The sequence below is a fragment of the Schistocerca serialis genome, chromosome 2 (assembly GCF_023864345.2).
Source record: "Schistocerca serialis cubense isolate TAMUIC-IGC-003099 chromosome 2, iqSchSeri2.2, whole genome shotgun sequence".
Lineage (NCBI taxonomy): Eukaryota > Metazoa > Arthropoda > Insecta > Orthoptera > Acrididae > Schistocerca > Schistocerca serialis.
Genome location: NC_064639.1, coordinates 250,394,224 through 250,417,116, shown reverse-complemented (window position 1 = coordinate 250,417,116; position 22,893 = coordinate 250,394,224).

The window sequence follows — 22,893 nt, the reverse complement described above, 5'->3', positions numbered from 1 at the left end:
AATATCACAGGTCTTTCCAAAGGGAAACGTTTCAGCCGCCAAATTCCGACACATCCTTCTTACACAAGGCTTAGCACTATCTTCTCACAAACAACCGACAATCAAATGCGATTTCAGAATGAGATACCCGCTACGTTAATTTCACTTGCGTACAGAATATAAATGACATTACTGCTACCTAGCTTGTGTGGTTACGCTGAGATGCTAATCATTTGCATATCCAGGCATGTAGTGCTCTTCATGCCATTTTGACGTTTGTTGCATGCCGTCTTCAAACGTCGCAGTTTTAATCGCCAGGGGTGTAGTTTCCTACTAGCAATCTAGACTGGTTGAAGACATTATTTCAGTAGTGTCCAACTTCCGACCTAAAATACACTTTACACAAATGTTTAAAACGCGAATAATTCTCAGCACATGAACTGCTACTTAACAGATAGCAGGTAAACGCATTATCTATATCAGCACTAAATTAGAGAATTAGAGTGAGAGTTTGGCGTCCCACCGAGACGCTAGAATAGGAGAAAAATCTACATGTGCTTTTTCGAAGACACATTCGAGGTGGATGCTATAAAGGACTTAGGAAAGCAGGTGAACATCCGAAAGCATTAATTGAGGCGGTTGGCTACTAGAGACGCTAGAACGAAGTCAGGCTCCTCCCGAGTGCGAAATTAGTACCGTCATTATGATCGAACATTAGCTTCCTCCTCAACTACAGCAATTCCCTTCATCGACACTGAGAATGAAGCTTAGGAGAAAGTTAACAGATTCTTGGTTCTCAGTTAAAATTAAAAAATTGCACTGAATACTTTCTCTTGTTTATCTTTCTCGTTGCAGGTAATGACATCTCACCTGTCAGCGATAAGTAGCGATGCTCGTTGTTTTAGCCTCAGGAGATGGACTGCCAGTAAACAAACGCAAGCCGTTCCCCTACCCAGGCATATTTATTCCCAAACACTTGACGATAATTGTTGCCACTCGTTGCCGCCTAGTATCGTGTAAGCACTGCCGCACGTTTCTTCTCCGTATTTACAAATGTTTGACCAGCGCCGACTTCGCATACTTAATGAGCCTCTGAGGCAAATAAATTTTGAACAGCCTGTTGCAGCTCCACCTACACAGTCTCTTCTTACTGAACGCTGTAGATATACAACTAAAGTCAGCGGTACCGACCGTTCTGGCCGTTTACGTATGTCACGTAATCAAATATCACACTCTTCGAAGGACGTTATTATTTTGTTGAAAAAAGAAACAAGTAAGAAAACGGACGTGTTTTATTACTATTATTATTGTTGTTAGTATTATTATTACTAGCATCTGTGAATCGGTAGATTCAGAAGTAATGAAGAAGGAGGTAAAGTTTCTTGTGTCTCATAGTCAATATCTCTGAACTGATTCAGAGAATAATCCAATAGAGAGAATATTCCAATAGAGAGAATAATCTATTGCTCTATTTCATCTCAACTCCGAGAAGTGTTGTGTAGCATGCAAATTTTACAAGGTATAACGGAAGACAGCTGCAATCGTACGACTTGCAACCACTACTTCGTATTGACATATCAACAGGCGAAATGATTGTTCACATTCGCCCCCAATTCCACCACTAAAAATCTACGTATTCCAGGAGAGAATTTTGCGTTTGTGTTTTGTGTTGAATCACAGAAGCTACTCAAAGTAGTCCTTACAGAAAACAACTTAACTCCACTTTTCTGAGGTGCAGACATGGACCTTCCATTGATGACCCCACAATTTCGGAGGTGACGTACGATACCATAAATACAACGAAATGCACCAACCCCGGCAGACATCATTTCCCTACTTCCAAAAAAATGTAATACTGCTTTTCGTCACAATCCCGTAACATTTTGACACCTTATTAGCTTTCATTAACGGTTCTCACACTTACAAAAAACAGTTTTTACTTATTATTTGAATAGATATAATTTCCATCCACATACCAGCGATTACAAAAGGCCAAACAAAAATTTATAAACGGCTGCACATGCAATTGCTGTCATTTGCAACCGAGTGGGTTAGTGACTGTTATCAAGTGTAAGGCTCTTTGAGCATCTTCATTGTTATTGTCAATATGTAATAACTGTGAAACTTCTGATTCTGAGACTCGATTAAAACATTTGTGGACCGAAACTCGATTATACGAGGGGTGTACAATAAGTAATCGGACATACATTTTTGTTCTGAATGCAGGTTGGCTTTATTCAGAATTCCAATACACCTCGTTCCCCATTCTTTTGGCTACAAAACCTTACTTTCTCAACAAAATCCCAGTTCAGTGCGACGGCCTTCCGCCAGCTTACTGGAAGGACCTCTATGGCCGCGTGATACCACTCTATTGCTCTATTGGTCGACGTCGGAGCCGACGTCTTGCTGCATAATTCCCCCCCCCCCCCCCCAATCTTGTACACACTGCTTCCTGCGGAGAGCATCCTTCAATGGACCAAAGAGGTGGAAGTCGGGAGGTGCTGTAGGGTGGATGAGGAAGAAATTTTGTGAGCTCTTCTCGCGTGCACAGACTTGTGTGAGGTTTTGGGTTGTCATGGAGACGAGATAGAGAAGTTCGTTTCCACTTTAGAGGCAATGAACACGCTATAGCCGTTTCTTGAGGGTAGCACAATACACTTCAGAGCTGATCACTGCATCATGAGGGAGAACAAACAGAATAATCTCCTAAGTGTCCCAGAAGACCGTCGCCATGGCTTTATCGGCTGAGGGCGAGGCTTTGGACTTTTTCTTCGGAGTAGCGATGGTGTGGCCCCACTTCATGGGCTGCCCTTTTCTTTCCAGTTGGAAGCGATGAGTCCACGTTTCATCGCCTGACGACGTACATTCGGTAAAAGAAATGGTCATGATCAGCCTCGTTAAGCTGGCCCAAGTGGCCGTGCGGTTAAAGGCGCTGCAGTCTGGAACCGCAAGACCGCTACGGTCGCAGGTTCGAATCCTGCCTCGGGCATGGATGTTTGTGATGTCATTAGGTTAGTTAGGTTTAACTAGTTCTAAGTTCTAGGGGACTAATGACCTCAGCAGTTGAGACCCATAGTGCTCAGAGCCATTTGAGCCTCGTTAAGTGCAGGCGGTTCCGCAAAGGTGGCCCTTCGTTCCTCTTGAAGGCCTTCTGTTAGTTAGGCGGCCAAGAACCCAGCGGGTACAAACCTTGAGTACCACCACTAGTGAACGAGTGTGTCAGCTCTGCCAAGAGAGACGTCCAGTTGTGCAGCGAGGTGTCTGACTGTAATCCGTCGATCACCTCGAGTCAGTGTTTCGCACGTTCCCAGGCACGACAGCCCCTAACAACGTCGAACAACAACACCCAGCCATCCGCTAGACTAGGTGTGGCGAGCCGTCCACCCCCCCCCCCCACCTGCCCACATACGCTCGTTCACTGAGGTATGTGGTGGTGAACGGCAAATTAGCCACACGCCAGCGCCTCCATTTCATCCATCTCACTGACGACCTGTGGGGCGGCGGATGAGTTTGTAAAAAGTAATTTTTTTTACTGTATAAATGCTTGCGTGTTGAATCAGTTTCTAGCTTTTAGAATGTTGTTATTGCTGTCTTTTGCCGTTCTCAACACTGGCTCTCTATTTACTCCGTGACCCCCAGAAAGTGATTTAATAAAACTTGGAGCCAGTAAATAGATATCCTCATTACTGTAAGTTGATTTCCCGGCCGATGCACCATATGTGGGGCGGCGGATGAGTTTGTAATAATAATTAAATCTATTGCTGTATAAACGCTTGTGTGTTGAATCAGTTTCTAGCTTTTAGAATGTTGTTATTGCTGTCTTTTGCCGTTCTCAACACTGGCTCTCTATTTACTCCGTGACCCCCAGAAAGTGATTTAATAAAACTTGGAGCCAGTAAATAGATATCCTCATTACTGTAAGTTGATTTCCCGGCCGATGCACCATATGTGGGGCGGCGGATGAGTTTGTAATAATAATTAAATCTATTGCTGTATAAACGCTTGTGTGTTGAATCAGTTTCTAGCTTTTAGAATGTTGTTATTGCTGTCTTTTGCCGTTCTCAACACTGGCTCTCTATTTACCCCGTGACCCCCAGAAAGTGATTTAATAAAACTTGGCGCCAGTAAATAGATATCCTAGTGCCCACTTTACCTGAGAAAGTTCTTAGAGCTGCAGCTTATAGTTCTGAGGAATTAGGAGATTGTCCGGGATTTCTAATCAAAAACGGTTTTCCAAAATAGTTGAGTATATTCTGAAATTCACTGATAAACAACACAAGTATCCCTACAACCTAACTAACAGAACAGTTCAGAGTCTAATGCGCTGATGCAACTATAAATGTCTGAATCAAATGTTAAAAAGAATGCTCGCCATAATTTGATGAAAATATTTCATCAAACGCCACGCTAAATATTTGGTAGAATGTCTGTCCCGCGACGGCACGTGAAAATACGACAAAACGCAAACTGAAGCTAGATAATGAAAATCATTCCAGAATTAACACTTCACATAAAATGTTTTCATGGTTCCGCATATCTCTAGTAACTTAATACGGCACCCGAGGCTGTTTGTAGCAGATACACTGATGCGACGCGACTACCGACACAGATGGCGTGTCATTCAGCGTCTGGAGAGAACTGGGGCCTTGCTTCCTCGCGTAGCGTCCTTGTATATAAAGCCGCGGTGCGGACGGCGAAGGGAACGCCTGATCTTTTCGGCTCTCTCGACTAGCCGCTGGGCTAGTAACGCACCACTTCAAGTTACATAATAATTTATAGCTTCTTTTGCTTATGGCCGATGAAGCTCAAAATTTAAACGTGCATTCAGCACGCAGGTAAGTATTGATAATAAAATTTTGACGTGGCTAAGTTAAATACTTTAGGCGAGAGAATTAATTTAATTGCCCTGCACGCACTAGATGAGCTCTGAACTGGCCCTGTTGAGATCCGCTATCGCCATAATTTTATAGGTATTAAAAAGAAACTTTACACATTTTCATAATCATAGCGGACCTCCAACCTATTTAAATCTAAACATCCTAGCCTTATTTACTAGCCTACTTAATCTATCTTGCTTCCTTCAGTTTTGAGACGAAAACCAAAAAATCATGAATTTCCACTAAAGTCTTAATTTGTGAAATCCAAAGTACTGTTTTTATTAAATCATTATGAAAGATGAATCTAAATATAAATTTTGAAGTCTCTAGCTCTTTTCTGTTGCGCCAATGATTTTTTTTAGAAAAACGTCCAAATTTCGAAAATGACTTAAGTTATCGAACTGATATTCAACACACATTAATTTAGTATTATTCCTGACATGCTAGAAAAGTTTTAGGTCATTTGCTTGATTTTTAAGGTATTGCGCAACATTTATGACGTCAGAGCTAGTTACAGCAGACTGGCTGGCACACAACGGAAACTGATGTGAATTTACTACAGCGTGAGTAGGCTGCTTCCCTACATCACCCTCTACTTAAATTTTTTTGTTTATGAATGTTAATGAATGAAAAAAAAATTAATTACAAAAAGGGAAGCAAGAGTACAGTTTAACTCCCTATGAAAATCAAAATTGAAATATAAACCTGTAGAAACATTTAAGAAAACTGATTACCTACATTAATTATTTACATTGTAGGCATGTTCACTGCCTTTCAAACAATGTCATTACTCAAAATTTTAAGCAAAGTCAATGAAATATTTTGGCATACATATTGCCTTAGACAAACAAACACATACAAATTGAAAAATTATGAAAATCTTAGATCCATTAAATACATTAAATACATCTTTACATACACAAATTCAAAGAAAATAACATGACACATAAACAGATGATTATCTCTTAGCAGTCTTTTCTAAACCTGAAAGAAAAGTTCACAATTTTTACACACGTGGTTGTAGCCGCTTTGGCTGGCGTCCTACACTTCCATTCACAAGGGTAGAGGAGGGGAAGTTGCTATGGTGTGCGTCCTTCACGTTCTCTCTAAATTACATGGGGGAAAGGGGAGGGGTCACTGTGAGTAGTGTCCAAGTCACTCCACGCTTTCACGCAGCTACCAGGCTGCCATAATCTGGTTTGTCCTGTAGAACAAACAAAAAGAGTGCCTCAGACTCTGTTCACTTAATATCTATGGGTGGATCACAATGAAATGGGGATATATACATTTTATCTTCCAATATTTTGCTGGAACAAAGTTAACAGAACCTTTTTAATTTCACTCTCACGGTTACTTAACTGTCATAAAATCGGTAAACAAATGGCTCAAAACGCCGTTAGTCACGTACTGGAGAAAATTTATGCTCCTAAGGCATACAATCATAAATCATATTTAATCTGAATTTCTTATTTCTGGGCCGGAACACTGAACCAATGCTCGGTACATTCCTGATACATTTGCATTTTAAGCACTTAACTGACTCATCTTTGATTACTTTATTCTTAGAGATAGTATGAGTATGATTAGTGGTTGTTTTCTCAGCTTCTTTGAACATGTGAATAACTTTTGGTAATAGTACAGTTGTGAGTGTTCAAAACACACTACGTTTAGTTGACTACTAAATCCACTAATTGGTCCTCTGCTGTTGTCAGTTCTACATCTGCAATTACGTACTTACTTACTTTGAAGTGTATTTATGCGGAGCTAAAATAATGTTTTACTTCTGCCATTATGTACTTACTTACTTTGCTAGTGTATGAACTTATTTAACACCCACTCTATTAATATTTAAAGCATAGGAAAGCACATTTATCTCATATTCATAGTGTATTGCAGCTGATTAATTTGCTCACGTGGCAATCCATTTCCACTCGATCGGACGCTGAAACCTCAGGTAGTCTCTCTCGGACCTACCACTAAACTGCATCAAGTAATTATGGACGAGCGTAATGCTAAATTCCTTAAACCTATAGGACACCATGAGCTGCTCTGTCTCATCTAACATAAGGGTACCTATGGTCGCATTCACGCCTCCAACTCATAACCTCAATATGTGTAGGTGTATCCTGTCACACACTACACTAAAATAATGGCCAGCTCCAACCTTATAAATACTTCAGGGACGTGTCCTTCACGTCTCAACCACAAACACTGCTCAATTCTATTACTCTGCCTTTCCTTGCTACACCAGGTTAGTTTAATCTTACAACTTATCTGCATATTTTTCATCACTAAGCAATCCCTTTCTTACTATTTATTAGTTAGCTCTAATGCATACGCTAGGTTTCACTACCACTTCAGATCCTGCTTGTACACGATTTCATATATCCTTTTAAATTACTGTTGGTGGACCATTTCCCATAAAACAACACTTTGTAGTTACTATATTACCTGGGTTCTATACATACTTGTTACTCAAATACATTTTCTATCTTAATTACGTCATACTTCTCTATTGTTTGTCACTATTAGGTCTGTCACATTAGGTATTTTTCTTTTTTCACTAATCGGTGGATAGAATGGTTACATAACTCAAGGCTTGATAGTCATAACGGAAAATTTTAGTATTTGGAAAGAAAAGGTCGAAATTTTTGAAGACAGGAAAGAGGAAGAATGAGTGAGATCTGAAATGGGAAAGAAGATCTCACACAGCTGGGACTGCACAGCTGCCACACTGTGTAGAGGTTACAGAACAACCTCCTCCCTACAGCATTCATTGGTTTAATGCTGTAAAGAAGAGTTAAAAATTTTAGGTGGATAGAAAAGATGAAGAGTGAGTGAGACCTGAAAGAGAAAGAAGATCTCACACAGCTGGGACTGCACAGCTGCCACACTGTGTAGAGGTTACAGAACAACCTCCTCCCTACAGCATTCATTAGCTTAATGCTGGCTTGATAGTCATAACGGAAAATTTTAATGTGTTGGAAGAAGATGTCGAAATTTTTGTAGATAGGAAAGATGAAGAGTGAGTGAGACCTGAAAGGGAAAGAAGATCTCACACAGCTGGGACTGCACAGCTGCCACACTGTGTAGAGGTTACAGAACAACCTCCTCCCTACAGCATTCATTCACTACCTATGAATTTCTTTAGGTCAATCACGTTCCTGAGGCCTAAGAGCTTCTTACTTTTAGGGTACTCCAGCCTATATGCATTGGCATGTGGTTTTCCTATTATCCTGAAAGGTCCTTGGTATACGAACATGAATTTCTTTGTTTCTGCATTTACTTTCTTTGATTTTTCTTTGGTTTTGACAAGGACTAATTGACCTATTTCAAAGCTAGTAGGTACAGCTTTTGCGTCATGACGCTTCTTCCTTTCCAACGCTCTTTTTCTCACATTAGCCCTAGCTTTTAGTTTCTTCTCGTCTGTGGATATTTGCGTTAGAATAGGGAATTCTACCATATCTGCAATCACATTGTGCGGTTCTTGGCCAAACATCAATTCGCAAGGTGCAAACCCAGTTGCATCATGTCTTAAGTTGTTAATTACATTCTCAAAATACTTAATGTGCTCTGCCCAACTTGAGTGTTTCCGAGCACAATAAGTTCTGCAAAGCCTATTCAATTCCCTCATAATACGTTCACTCATATTTCCTTGGGGGAAATACGCCGATATTTTCAGATGTTTCACGCCGGCCTTATCTAGACATTCCTTAAATCTATCAGAAGTAAATTGAGGTCCATTGTCTGACAGCAAATTCTTCGGAACGCCAACGTTCACGAAGAAATCTTTTTCCAACTTTTCAACCAATGTTTTTGCATTTGCTCTTTTAATTGGGTATAGTTTAACATATTTACTGAATCCATCCACCACAACAAAAACATGGGTGCAACCACCTCTCGAAACAGGAAGAGGGCCAAACAAATCACAAGCCAGTAATTCTAGGGTTTCAGTTGGCTCTACTGAATGCATATCCCCTTGTATTCTGGTGTTGGCAGCACGGACTTTTTGGCACACTACACACGATGCTAGACGCTTGGCCACACGGCGGTACATGTTGTCAAACACAACCTTCTCTTGTAATTTTGCAATGCACTTCTTTGCACCGTAGTGCCCATACCTCAGGTGTACATAGTCTATTAGTAAGTCTACATGTTGTGAGGGAAAGCACAGCTTCCACTCAGAAACACCTACCTTTTTCCTCCTAAACAGAATACCTTTATGCAAACAATAGTATTGCGAAACCTTAGGATAGCTCGCATTTCCTAAATAGCTCTTCACTAATTTCAGTTGGTCATCTGCATTCTGCTCACGTCTCAAGTTCTTAATCACCCTCTTTAATGCACTTTCTTCCTTTACTTCGTGCAATGCAAACATTCGAATTTCATTTGGGTCTGTTGCTGTAATTCCCGCATCATCACAGAGCTCCGCACTTCTAGATAACCCATCAGCTACCAGATTGTCTTTCCCTTGAATATATCTAACCTCAAGGTCAAACTGCTGGAGATACAATGACCATCTTACCAAACGAGCATTCCTCAATTTACAGGTCTTTAAAAAGGTCAACGCCTTATGGTCACTGTAAACAATTATCTTGTGACCTAATAAATACTGCTCAAACTTCTGTACCCCAAATACAATTGCCAACGCTTCTAGTTCTGAGATGCCATAATTTCTCTCTGCTGCCTGTAAAGATCGACTTGCGAAAGCTATAGTCTTGTGCACTTCTCGTTCGTTCTCTATTTCTACTTGGAATATCTCCACAGCTATACCATAGCCACTAGCATCAACAGACATACAGAATGGTTTTTCAAAGTCAGGATGATGCAAAATTGGACTATTAATTAAAGACTGTTTAAGCACCTCAAATGCCTGTTGACATTCTGCTGTCCAAACCCAAGGGGTATTCTTTTTCAGCAGGAGGTGAAGACAGGGAGCATTAAAAGCCTGATCACTAACAAAACGCCTATAGAAGCCGAAAAGACCGAACATTGATCTCAACTGCTTCTTGTTTCTGGGAGCCTCAAATTTGTCAATGACTGCTAGCTTGCCTGGGTCAGGCAGAATACCTTTTCCACTTATCCTATATCCCAAGAAACCTATTTCCTCTTTAACGCACTCAGTCTTTTCAATCTTTAGTTTCATGCCACCTCTCTCAATAGCCTCTAACACTTCCTCTAATAAAGCTATGTGTTCTTCCCAGGTAGGAGTTGCTATTAACAGATCATCTACGTAAACTGTTATTTTATTGCTTAAAGCTGGTCCTAAAACATGGCACATCACACGTACGAAGGCACAAACAGAGATATTAAGTCCGAAAGGTACCACACGGTATTGGTAACAAACTCCTTCGTACAAGAAAGCTGTGTACTTCCTTGAACTTTTCGCCAGTGGCAAATTCCAATACCCACACGTGATGTCCATGGACGTTAAGAATTTTACTCCCCGGAATTTTTGCAGTAACTCGTCCATGTTCTGCGGTCTATCACTTTCCCTAACCACTATTTCATTCAACCAACGAGCGTCCAAGACCAATCTGACACTCCCGTCTCTTTTTGGTACAACAACAAGAGGATTATTGTATTCACTGACCGCTTTCACAATCACACCCCACTCCAGCATTCTCTGTATCTCCTTTCGAACCGCCTCCTTCCTTGCTACATGTATTTGGTATGGCTTCCTGAAAAACACTTGGCCGGGCTTCACTTGTAACTGACATTCATAACCTTTGACTATGCCAGATCGATCTGAAAATACCTTATGATGCCTTTTTAGAACCTGTCTCAGTTCTTCCTTTTGATTGGCTGAAATCCTATCGATTTCCTGCAATTTAGTTTCTATTTTGTCTAAAATAATTGCTTCTTCTTCTTCTTCTGTGTTCAACTTATTGTTATTAAGATTAACATCCTCGTCCCAATACCTTCTGTTTTTCAGAACTCGTATAGGCAGCTCCCAATTTTCATGATCAGTTACTACATGTTTATCACTAAAAGGTACTATAATTACTCCGGTTATTGGCAAGACCATTTTTACCTGGCTTCTTTCAAAGTCAACAACACTCTGATATTTTGACAAGAAATCTATGCCAATTAAAACCTCAATACTGAGATTATTTACAATTAAACATGGATGATCAATTAAATTACCACTTATGTTAAAAGGTAGCAAAGCTTCTTGCTTTACTGTTTTTGACACCTTGCCAGTAGCACCAATTATTCTTAGTCCTGATACCCTCATTACTGTAAGTTTGTCCTTACCAGGTAACGCATCAAAGAGGGACTGAGATATTGCACTCACCTCACTTCCACTGTCTAAGAGACAACGTACATTGATACCCAACATATTCACTATTATTATAGGGTGGCTTATTCTAGGTTGTACAGGTGGTTCCTCAAATTCATCTAATAGTTCCTTTTGGATTTGTCTCCAACTAAAGTGATCAATATCTGTCTTCATTACATTTAGGTCACAGTGTGTAGGGGTTTCCTGAATTACATTCTCAGCTGCTTTTTCCAGTCGGTCTATTAATTTTAAATCGAAACACCGCACGACTTCATTACATTTAGTTTGCTGAACATGACCCAAATTACTGTAGTCTGAGCGATTCTGCGCCTCCAGACCGGGCATAACATTAGTTACAGCTAAACCACTTTCACCATTATCGTCGGTTTCCTTCTCAAGTGACAACTGGTCACAGCTACTGGGTTCATCGACCCCAAACAGCCTACCCTCTACATCCTCACTTATCTCCTGTCCTAAATCTATTAGTACATTATCAACATCCTGCACAGGCACTTTAGATAAGAGCACATCATTTTCATCGTAAATATAAGCATGAATTTCTTCTGTTTCTTCACCTGTCAATTCAGTATTTTGTAGCTCGTCCCTATCGTTACACTGCTGAGCCTTCTCTTTCTCTTCCCACTTAGAAAGCGTTTCTAACACGGTATCTATCAAATACTGTGAGTGATCTAATATTTCTATTGTATCCTTAGGTGCTACCGACTCTTCATCCACATGTTCAGTTTGAGTATTCTGATCTGTCTTACCAATTCCCTTAACTACTGGCTTAGGAAAAGTAACCGCCTGGTGAGCGCCAGTGTCCTCATAGACGGGAACTAGTTTTCCTGCCTCGGCATACTACTGTTTCCTTTAGTTTCATTATAGTTAGCTGGCATAGCCTTACTTTCCGTACTGTTGTTTACATGCATATTTCTGTTTGGAACAAAATTATTATCCCTTGGACGCCATTGTTGGCTCTGATAATTATTTCCCCAATTCCTACCTCTCTTAGGATGACGAACACCTACTGTTCTGATGTTTACACTGCCATTTTGCTCGTTCCTAAAATTACTATCATTATTATTGGCATTACGGTTATTACGTGCTTGCTCCTCATTGGCAGCAACACGTTCTACACGTTCCAAATATTCAATGAAACGATCCAGATTGTCTCTAGGGGCTGATATAATTCGAGTTTGCCAGTACCATGGCAGTTTAGCTTCCAGACCTAGTATAATCATTTCGGGTTTTAGCTTTTCCGCCAAATGTGACAAACGTGAAATCCATGACCTAGCAAACTCTTTAATTGATTCCTTGCCTGCATTGAAGCGTTTCCCACTCCAAAATTCTCTCAATACTTCATTTTGCTTATTGCTAGACCAATACTCATTAATAAAAGCTGTTTTAAATTCCGCTAATGTTTTACATTTCAACATAACATCAGCTGACCAACGCATGGCGTCACCTGCTAAATGGCTTCTAATAAATGAGATTTTCTCTCGCTCAGACCAAGTTGGTGGAATCACATCTTCAAAATCGTTCCAGAAATCTAGCGGGTGGATATTTTTGTCTGGATCGAACCGCAAGAACTGCCGACACCCGATAAAAGCGGCGTTTGCAGCTACAACTTGTTGTATATTACCATTACCAGAAGTTACTGAAGCTACTTTACTCTCAATGTTAGCAATGTTAGTACTAATATTTTCCACTTTCATTTCCACATTATCTACTCTCTGTACAATATGGGTAGTATCAGTTTTGATTGCATCTATGTCTGCTTGACATATGTTTACTTTTATATTAACATCTTTAAATCTATCTGAGCACAGTTCAGATTCCGCTTCGATCTTTTCTGTTAACTTGTGCTCCAGCTTCGCATCTTCCATTTGGAAGTCTTTGCGAACCTCAGCAACTTCGGATTTAACTGTTTTATACATTTCAGAAAACTGTTGAGCAACCTTTTTCTTAATATCCTCATGGTTGTAATCAATTTTATAATTCAAACTGTCCAGATCCTCTTTCAACTTATTGCAACTAGCCTTGAAAGAATTTTCTAATTCAGCTTTATTGGATTCTAATTTATTGTCCATTGCCTCAAATCGTTTATTAAAATTGGTTTGGCTGGCCACAATTCTGTTATTTACCTCAATTATATCAGATTTTAACTCAGCTGTCATACTAGCATTACTGGCTGACATTTCAGCATTATTGGATTCTAATTTATTGTTCATTGCCTCAAACCGCATATTAAAATTTGTTTGACTGGCAGCTATTGCTTGTAATATAACATTTAAATCAACAGCCCCAGCATCTTTGGGTTGCTCACGAGCTGGCTTTTTATCACACTCAGGTGACGAAAAACTAGCTCCAATACCAGAATCATCAAAACCAAATGAAACTTCTGATTGGTTAGTCATCTCTAACTTCTCCTTCTTAAACTCTACCATCTCTGATGACTGTTTCATTTTTAATTCATCAGAGAAACTATCATCCAATAAATTTACAATTTCTACCTTCTGCTTTACTACAGGTGTTTCTATTATTGAATCATTGCCCCTTCGCACACTACTGTCAGGAGAAAATACTTCATGTTTCACCTTAACATTACTACTTTCATGCATATTTACACTTGAACCGTTGTCTGAATTTACAGTTCCCTCAACAGACATAGGTTCTAATTTAAGTTTAAACTCAGTTTCTTTTGGCGGTTCCATCGCCGACAGTCTTTTAGTGCAGGTTAGTTAATTTTTAACAGCTTTTCGCTTAACTTAGTTCCTTCTGCACGACGTATGGCGTTGCCGGCGCGGCGTACCAGGATTCCTGATGCGACGTGGCACGTTGAACTGCAGACGGCTCTCCGACGGCTGTTGTGTGTTTGCGTGGCCCGCAATTGCAGGCTCTGCGCCGGCTGCTCCAGCGGACGACTGCGGTACGGCGAAAACTGTTTTCTCGCGATGCCGGCAGCACCGCTAGACTCAGTGCCAGCTCCGTCAATCCAGATGCGTTGTTAATCCAATTGCGTCGTCCACATACACACGTAACACATTCACTGTTCTATTCTCAGTTGCGTGTCGCATTTCACTCGCGAATCCGAATAGTTAAAAATCACTTTCACTTAGTTGATTTCCCGGCCGATGCACCATATGTGGGGCGGCGGATGAGTTTGTAAAAAGTAATTTTTTTTACTGTATAAATGCTTGCGTGTTGAATCAGTTTCTAGCTTTTAGAATGTTGTTATTGCTGTCTTTTGCCGTTCTCAACACTGGCTCTCTATTTACTCCGTGACCCCCAGAAAGTGATTTAATAAAACTTGGAGCCAGTAAATAGATATCCTCATTACTGTAAGTTGATTTCCCGGCCGATGCACCATATGTGGGGCGGCGGATGAGTTTGTAATAATAATTAAATCTATTGCTGTATAAACGCTTGCGTGTTGAATCAGTTTCTAGCTTTTAGAATGTTGTTATTGCTGTCTTTTGCCGTTCTCAACACTGGCTCTCTATTTACTCCGTGACCCCCAGAAAGTGATTTAATAAAACTTGGAGCCAGTAAATAGATATCCTAGTGCCCACTTTACCTGAGAAAGTTCTTAGAGCTGCAGCTTATAGTTCTGAGGAATTAGGAGATTGTCCGGGATTTCTAATCAAAAACGGTTTTCCAAAATAGTTGAGTATATTCTGAAATTCACTGATAAACAACACAAGTATCCCTACAACCTAACTAACAGAACAGTTCAGAGTCTAATGCGCTGATGCAACTATAAATGTCTGAATCAAATGTTAAAAAGAATGCTCGCCATAATTTGATGAAAATATTTCATCAAACGCCACGCTAAATATTTGGTAGAATGTCTGTCCCGCGACGGCACGTGAAAATACGACAAAACGCAAATTGAAGCTAGATAATGAAAATCATTCCAGAATTAACACTTCACATAAAATGTTTTCATGGTTCCGCATATCTCTAGTAACTTAATACGGCACCCGAGGCTGTTTGTAGCAGATACACTGATGCGACGCGACTACCGACACAGATGGCGTGTCATTCAGCGTCTGGAGAGAACTGGGGCCTTGCTTCCTCGCGTAGCGTCCTTGTATATAAAGCCGCGATGCGGACGGCGAAGGGAACGCCTGATCTTTTCGGCTCTCTCGACTAGCCGCTGGGCTAGTAACGCACCACTTCAAGTTACATAATAATTTATAGCTTCTTTTGCTTATGGCCGATGAAGCTCAAAATTTAAACGTGCATTCAGCACGCAGGTAAGTATTGATAATAAAATTTTGACGTGGCTAAGTTAAATACTTTAGGCGAGAGAAATAATTTAATTGCCCTGCACGCACTAGATGAGCTCTGAACTGGCCCTGTTGAGATCCGCTATCGCCATAATTTTATAGGTATTAAAAAGAAACTTTACACATTTTCATAATCATAGCGGACCTCCAACCTATTTAAATCTAAACATCCTAGCCTTATTTACTAGCCTACTTAATCTATCTTGCTTCCTTCAGTTTTGAGACGAAAACCAAAAAATCATGAATTTCCACTAAAGTCTTAATTTGTGAAATCCAAAGTACTGTTTTTATTAAATCATTATGAAAGATGAATCTAAATATAAATTTTGAAGTCTCTAGCTCTTTTCTGTTGCGCCAATGATTTTTTTTAGAAAAACGTCCAAATTTCGAAAATGACTTAAGTTATCGAACTGATATTCAACACACATTAATTTAGTATTATTCCTGACATGCTAGAAAAGTTTTAGGTCATTTGCTTGATTTTTAAGGTATTGCGCAACATTTATGACGTCAGAGCTAGTTACAGCAGACTGGCTGGCACACAACGGAAACTGATGTGAATTTACTACAGCGTGAGTAGGCTGCTTCCCTACAGACCCTTCATGTTCACACTGTGCCGTCGTCGACTCGGATGCCCACCGCCTGACATGTATTGTGACAGGAAGATGCTGGAATCTTGTACAACGTATGCTGGTGCTCCTGTTGCAGCGACAGCCAGAGTCTGTCACGCCAGACGAACTCCTACACCCAGATATCACTTACTTTCCTATTACAAGAACGAACGCCGTCAACTGGCTGAAGGGCATGGTGCTGTACCACATTTTGCAAGCCGCTCCCGAAAACGCTCTGGACTGGTGGGTCCACCTGACAACGACTCACGAGGCGTTCCGCCTCCATGCATTGTGCCGCAAACGACTATCGAACCATTTAGGCGCATTATTCGAGGATCCTCCTGCCAATTGGGGCGTTCCGAATAGTAGAAGGCACACTTAAAAATGATTCGCTGCACACGATTGATCCTCATACGAAATGGCTTGGAGGGAGTCCCCGTTACATTCATTAAGCGAAGACGACTCGGAAGCTTCTGGTTGCGGTTGTAGAATCCCGTTAACAATATTTAACAAAAAAACAATAATAATAATATAAAGAATAGGGATATATATATATATACATATATATATATATATATACGAGACCTGTTCAGAAAGTAAGCTCCGATTGATTGCCAAATTGAAACCACAGTGAACATCAGAAATGTTTTACTTGTAACAATTAGTTACACCTTTCAGCTACTTCTCTACGTAGTCGCCGTTCTGACTTAGACTTTTGTCATAGCGTTGTACCAACTTTTCAATAGCCTCATCATAGAAGGCAGCCGCCAGTGCTTTCCGCGAATTCTCCACGCTGGCCTACACCTCGTTGTCTGTGTCAAAATGTTGTCTTCAAAGACAGCGGTTCATGTGACCAGAGGTGAAACTCAGGGGGCGACAATTGCGGACTGTATTGTGGGTAATCTCACATTTCCATTTGAAAACGATGCAGGAGCATCTTCATTGCCCCTGCAGAATGCGGCTGAGAATTGTCTTGAAGAAGAAACAGCACGACAGTTATGTAATGTTAGCTGCATAGCTTCAGGCGAAATTTCTCACCAGGCCCTCGTACTTGGCGGCAGACACTATTTTCTAGACATCTTTACGCACTCACTGCGAGCTCAGAAATGAGAAGAGCGACGTGATGCTAACTGGGGTTATACTAGAGACACTACCCAACACATCTGTGCAAAGCTTTATCGGATTTTCATAGTCGTTTCCATTTCGCGACCGATCGGAACTTACTTTCTGAACGCCCCTCATATATATATATATATATATATATATATATATATATATATATTCTGAAGTATTTCAACTTATTGCTACACGTGGTTTCATTGTGACCGTTGGTCACTTCCGAAGATTACTACGATCCCCTTAATATTACCTGCCTGACAGTTAATTCTCCCCGCAAAAGTTCCTGAAATAGAGAAATTATTATTCCAAGTCCGCATCTCGGGGTCTTGCGGTAGCGTTCTCGCTTCCCACGCCCGGGTTCCCGGGTTCGATTCCCGGCGGGGTCAGGGATTTTCTCTGCCTCGTGATGACTGGGTGTTGTGTGCTGTCCTTAGGTTAGTTAGGTTTAAGTAGTTCTAAGTTCTAGGGGACTGATGACCATAGATGTTAAGTCCCATAGTGCTCAGAGCCATTTGAACCATATTATTCCAAACTACTCTTAAGTATTTCACATGCATACCATGTCTCCACTCTTTTGTCTTTACGGAGCACACCTAAGACAGGTCTTACCAACACAAGATCCAGCGGCAGAGTGCTGAAAAATGGCCGTTCTTCAGGTCAGCTCGCACCTCCGTCGAGGTGGGGGCGCACCATGTTACCGTATTGGTCAGCCACATTTCAGGCGCCCAAAGCTCAAATACATTTCATCTCTTTGGTTCCACCAAAGGTGACCAAGTGACCGACTCAAAGATGATCATATATTGCACATTTTCTCAATTTAAAAAAAAAAGAAAAGAAAAACTGTAACACAGCTGTGTCCGGTCGGCACGCGGGAGACCGATCAGGTCTGCGCCATTTCGTTGTCTTGAAGACAGACGCCTTGCCCAACAAAAATGTTCAAATGTGTGTAGATTCCTAAGGGACCAAACTGCTCAGGTCATCGGTCCTCTACGTAAACTAACTTACTTATGCTAATAACAACACATGCACATAAGCCCGAGGGAGGACTAACCTGCTGCGGGAGGAGCCGCGCAATCCGTGACATGGCGCCCCAAACCGCGCGGCCACTCCGCGCGGCCCTCGCCCAACGACTCACCGTGCTTTCGTTCACTGCCAGGTCTCTAAGACATTGTGCAGGCGCCTATTAATGCGATGCTCTAGTTTTCGTCAAAAGAAACTCAATGGCAATTCTCTGCTTGGAACACATCTCCGTTTCAGTTGCCATTTAAAAGCTACATATAGCGCCGCCATCTATTGGAACTTCATGAAACTATAGGGGCTGAAGCGGGAATATTCCACGGTGTCACACAGCAAATGGCGCATTTTTTTCAACCGAAACTGGTCGAGAAAAAAAGTTTCACGTCACTTATTGAATGCCCCTCGTTCTACAGAATACATAACTTGACAATCACTGCAGCTGTTTAGATCGTAATCTCAAAAATTTTCGCCAATACTGCCATAGCAATTTTAAATCTCGTAGCATAACGTGAAATCTGTATGTACCAATACGGTAACCAGGGGCAAGAAATTATGCTACTCCTCCCTTTCTTTTTTCCCCTTCATCTGTCCTTGCCTGTGGTGTGTCATCTTCGTGCCGCCTTTTTAGTGCAGTATTTCCAGTGATTGTTAAGTGTTGCGAACAGACATACTGTCGCAGGGTGTGATTTTTATATCTCTTTCGAACAGAAACCAGACTATCGCCGCGTTTTTTTAATTGTCTGTCTATTATTTTATCAGTGTACTTCCTGTGTATTTTATTACAATCGCCCACCGTTTGTTTTATGTTTTAACTTCCCACAATTTTCCGCCGTTTTACAATTTACGTCACCATTTTATCGCCTGCTTTTATTGTTTCTTATCTTCTTGTGTTTTAACAATTCTGTAAGCTGAAGAGCAGCGTACTAAGCTGCTGCCAGCCCGCCCCCTTCGGGGGAATGTAAATCCATAAAACAAGTATTTATAAGAAATAATGAAGGTTGGTGGGGAAAACGATGAAACGGAAGAAAAATTTTTCTCTCTACGATTAACGACACAATTCTGCCCTTTGCTCCATTAAAAATAGGTAATTTGATTTTGACTCGAGTGATCTGGAAATCTATTAGCCTATGCTGGCGACATCCGAAAAAGAAGCGGCTTCTGGGACAGACTTTCTGCCGTACTGTTTTTGCTAGCGACGAAATCTGCCATACTGCGAAGGCAGTCTTAACGAAATCCTTTTGAAAACGGTCCACAACATTGAAATGTTTCTTTCCTGCAAGTGGTCGTTAAGGAAGCGTCCAAGACCACATTCCATGTGTTTCAGGTGAAACTCGGAACGAGAGAATTCACTGCTCGACTTAATTACGCCGTCGTAAGTTAGGTGAACGTTAGTGGGAATGTACAGATTAATTTCTAACGTCTTACATTCCTGCGCTAGTGTTGTAGGTGGTGTAGAAGTGGTACCATACAGTCATAACAGTGAGGTGTTTTGTGTGTGTGTGTGTGTGTGTGTGTGTGTGTGTGTGTGTGTGTCATTTGGTGGTATGGAATCGGTTTAGTGAGACGTTTAGACTTGGACACATGACAGAACGAGAGAAAGGGTTTATCATTTTGGAAAATGCGCATGACCTCACCATGAATGATGCCAATTGGTTGCGTTCTGTCAAATATGTCCACAAGACATTGTGTATCACTCACAACCACGTAACATCAAGTAAGAACAACCGTCATACAAAGATTTAATCGACAGGGACGCCCTGCAAGTATCAGCTGGTTTCAAAGCCAACAAAGATTTCTGCAGTCAGTAATGCAGCTCCATCTCAGTCTCCGAGCGAATAATGTGAACTGCAGGAGCTGGACAAAAATATGGGGACACCGTGAGATATGCTTTCTTGAGTACAAGTGTAGTTGGTAGCCAAGCCCGCAGGTTGCGCTGTTGTATTTCACCACCAAAAGACCAGTGCAATTTACTCAATATGTTAAAAGTTTCATTCCTGGTCAGAAAAGTGTGCCGCAAATTTGTGAGTCGCATTATGTCGGAGCCAAGTAGATTCGAACGTGGGAGAATTGCTGATTATCATATGGTGTGTGATCCGTAACCAAGGTAGCTGCAGTGTTTGGCGTTTCAGATGGCAAAGTATGGAGAATTTCTACAGAGCACAGGGAAAGCGGAAAACATTTCGCGCGGACGAACACTGTCTTCCGCGTTGCGTGATCATGACAGACAGAAAAGTATTGTGACGACAAATAAGAGGACGACAAATGTAAAGTCACTGCTGAACTGAATATGGCACTCGCGAACCTCGTCATCAGCAATGCAACGCGTAGAGAGCTCCATGAGCTGAAAATTGCAGGCGAGCTGGAATTCCAAAATCGTACACGTGTGATGCCAACGCCCGTAACAGGAAAATGTGGTGCCGATGTCATAAAACCTGGGCTATCATGCAACGGCAGAAAGTCATTTGGCAGGATAAATTGTGTTTCACACTGTTTCCAGCTTCTGGCAGTTTTTACGTCTGACGCAAGTGGTTACAAGCCTACGATGCAGACTACTTACTCCCAAGACTGAAACATGATAATTTTTGCGGCCGTATCTTGGTAAGGTCGCGTTACTGCCAGGGTGCAATATTTGTTCGCCAGTTGTGATGCTGTGTTGCGACAGGGCCCTTGATGACACACTTAACGTCCAGGATTGGTTCTTAGAGCAGGGATGACTCGTCTCAACTCCCCTGATCACCACAGTCACCATATCATAATATTACTGAGATTTTGTGGTCTACTTTGGGGGGGTGGGGGGTGGGGGGGGGGGGAGGTGCGTGATCAGTAGCCACCTCCATCCTCGTTACATGAACTTACCACTATTTTGCAGGGAAGAATAGGGTAAGATTCCCTTGAAAGGCATACAGTAACTGTATTTATCCATTTCATGACGACTGAACGTTTTCTTACATCGTATAAAGCGTGATCAGGCGTTGCGTTTAGGGTGTTTACATACCGGGTGATCACAAAGTCAGTATAAATTTGAAAACTTAATAAACCACGGAATAATGTAGACAGAAAGGTAAAAATTGACACACATGCTTGGAATGACATGGGGTTTTACTAGAACCAAAACAAAAAAAAAACAAAGTATTGCTAGACGCGTGAAAGGTCTCTTGCGCGCGTCGTTTGGTGATGATCGTGTGCTCAGCCGCCACTTTCATCACGCTTGGCCTCCCAGGTCCCCCAGACCTCAGTCCGTGCGATTATTGGCTTTGGGGTTACCTGATATCGCAAGTGTATCGTGATCTACCGACATCTCTAGGGATGCTGAAAGACAACATCCGACGCCAGTGCCTCACCATAACTCCGGACATGCTCTACAGTGCTGTTCACATTATTCATCGACTGCAGCTATTGTTGAGGAATGATGGTGGCCATATTGAGCATTTCCTACTGTAATGTAACGTACTACTTATAGTATAATAAAATAATGAAATACACTCCTGGAAATTGAAATAAGAACACCGTGAATTCATTGTCCCAGGAAGGGGAAACTTTATTGACACATTCCTGGGGTCAGATACATCACATGATCACACTGACAGAACCACAGGCACATAGACACAGGCAACAGAGCATGCACAATGTCGGCACTAGTACAGTGTATATCCACCTTTCGCAGCAATGCAGGCTGCTATTCTCCCATGGAGACGATCGTAGAGATGCTGGATGTAGTCCTGTGGAACGGCTTGCCATGCCATTTCCACCTGGCGTCTCAGTTGGACCAGCGTTCGTGCTGGACGTGCAGACCGCGTGAGACGACGCTTCATCCAGTCCCAAACATGCTCAATGGGGGACAGATCCGGAGATCTTGCTGGCCGGGGTAGTTGAGTTACACCTTCTAGAGCACGTTGGGTGGCACGGGATACATGCGGACGTGCATTGTCCTGTTGGAACAGCAAGTTCCCTTGCTGGTCTAGGAATGGTAGAACTATGGGTTCGATGACGGTTTGGATGTACCGTGCACTATTCAGTGTCCCCTCGACGATCACCAGTGGTGTACGGCCAGTGTAGGAGATCGCTCCCCACACCATGATGCCGGGTGTTGGCCCTGTGTGCCTCGGTCGTATGCAGTCCTGATTGAGGCGCTCACCTGCACGGCGCCAGACACGCATACGATCATCATTGGCACCAAGGCAGAAGCGACTCTCATCGCTGAAGACGACACGTCTTCATTCGTCCCTCCATTCACGCCTGTCGCGACACCACTGGAGGCGGGCTGCACGATGTTGGGGCGTGAGCGGAAGACGGCCTAACGGTGTGCGGGACCGTAGCCCAGCTTCATGGAGACGGTTGCGAATGGTCCTCGCCGATACCCCAGGAGCAACAGTGTCCCTAATTTGCTGGGAAGTGGCGGTGCGGTCCCCTACGGCACTGCGTAGGATCCTACGGTCTTGGCGTGCATCCGTGCGTCGCTGCGGTCCGGTCCCAGGTCGACGGGCACGTGCACCTTCCGCCGACCACTGGCGACAACATCGATGTACGGTGGAGACCTCACGCCCCACGTGTTGAGCAATTCGGCGGTACGTCCACCCGGCCTCCCGCATGCCCACTATACGCCCTCCCTCAAAGTCCGTCAACTGCACATACGGTTCACGTCCACGCTGTCGCGGCATGCTACCAGTGTTAAAGACTGCGATGGAGCTCCGTATGCCACGGCAAACTGGCTGACA